The sequence below is a fragment of the Staurois parvus genome, unplaced genomic scaffold, assembly GCF_062004578.1.
Source record: "Staurois parvus isolate SC_StPar_1 unplaced genomic scaffold, SC_StPar_1.0 ptg001215l, whole genome shotgun sequence".
Lineage (NCBI taxonomy): Eukaryota > Metazoa > Chordata > Amphibia > Anura > Ranidae > Staurois > Staurois parvus.
This window is the reverse complement of record NW_028319011.1, coordinates 1,357,136-1,358,548: the sequence shown is the minus strand read 5'-3', so window position 1 is coordinate 1,358,548 and position 1,413 is coordinate 1,357,136. Positions and strand designations below refer to the sequence as shown.

The 1,413-nt window shown below is 49.1% G+C and overlaps 1 pseudogene; it reads left to right on the top strand.

Annotated features, from left to right (window-relative positions):
* Window positions 1–368: 368 nt before the first annotated feature.
* Window positions 369–484, top strand: LOC149438131 (U2 spliceosomal RNA; annotated as a pseudogene).
* Window positions 485–1,413: the final 929 nt, after the last annotated feature.

The window sequence follows — 1,413 nt, the reverse complement described above, 5'->3', positions numbered from 1 at the left end:
ACAGGGAGTGGAGATCATTCATGGAGGGGGAGGAGTGTGTGTTTCCCCCCTGATGGGATACATCAGGAGAACATTGGGGTTTTTATGAATTACTTTAGACTTCTGACATGTACTATTTACTGTGATCAAGATTCAGGCTGAGAAGTGAGACTCCTCAAGGCACATTATGGAAAGTCACTTTCATAAAAGTAATGGAACTGATCACAGGAATGGTGTCAGAATTGTCAAATTAGCCATAAATATTCCATGTTCTTGTGTAAATGGTAAACTGAGAATACTTCCTACAATCAGATACAAATGTGTTGAGATGTAATGGATCTCCTTTAGATCTACTAACAACCATGTAGTGCAAGGGGCTTGCCTGATTGGATGCTTCTCGGCCTTTTGGCTAAGATCAAGTGTAGTATCTGTTCTTATCAGTGTCCAGTGGGGGTGCTCCCGGCCATTCTAGCTTTGCGGGGATGGCTGTTGTATAGTACCCTCACTGGTATGATGGGGGTCCGGAAGGCTGGACCGGAGGGACAGAAACCAGGGAGCGCCATGATTCGTTCTGGGGCCTTGGGAGTAATTCCTCTGGGAAAGCTGGAAAGACCCAGTACCTCCTGATTCGGACGGATCTACCTTGGTCTGGCCAGGGGCTGGGGACGCAAAAAGTCCGCAAACTCAGTGCCCCCTGGGGAAGACGCTCTCAGGAGTGTCACTAGTAACACTTGGGTGTGGGACCCCACGGTGTGAAGATGACACATGGCCACTGTTTTTCACTTCTTTTTGCACAGCGCCCTAAGGACCAGGCCTTTTGGCCAAGTCCAGGGCAATTTTTGCTATGGGCCTCAGGGCCTGGTCTGTGCACGATTTGGCACGGTACCACTTTTTTATTTTCTATTTATTTAATTTATTTCACCTCCCACGTTTGTCACTTTTTTCTTTCGCTTATGTGTGTGTTTTTCACGGATGGAGGGTGTGGGTCCTCGGGCCTATCCTGAAGTCTAGGGGGAGGATGTGTGGCCTTTTGGTTCCTTCCTCCCCTGATCCCTAGGGGGTTTTCTCTTCGGGAGAACCCCCTTGCCTAGTACTGGATGTCCGGCTTCGGCTGGATATAAGGAACGGTGGTCCACCAGGCCTTTTGGCCAGGAGGACCAAATGGGAACCTTGCCCCCGTCAGGAGCTTCGTGCCCCGGGGGATAAGGTGAACGGTCCAACCCTTTCGGGGGTAGGACAAACACACCCCTAAGTGCACTTTTTCGTGTGGTGTTCGCACTTGCACATTTTTTGTGATCACTTACGGGTTTTTTCGTTGTAGTTTGCAAGTTTGCGGACTTAAAAAAAAAAAAACAAAAAACCTGTTGCAGAAAGTCCGCAAACTCAGTGCCCCCTGAGGAAGACGCTCTCAGGGGTGCCATTAGTAACACCTGG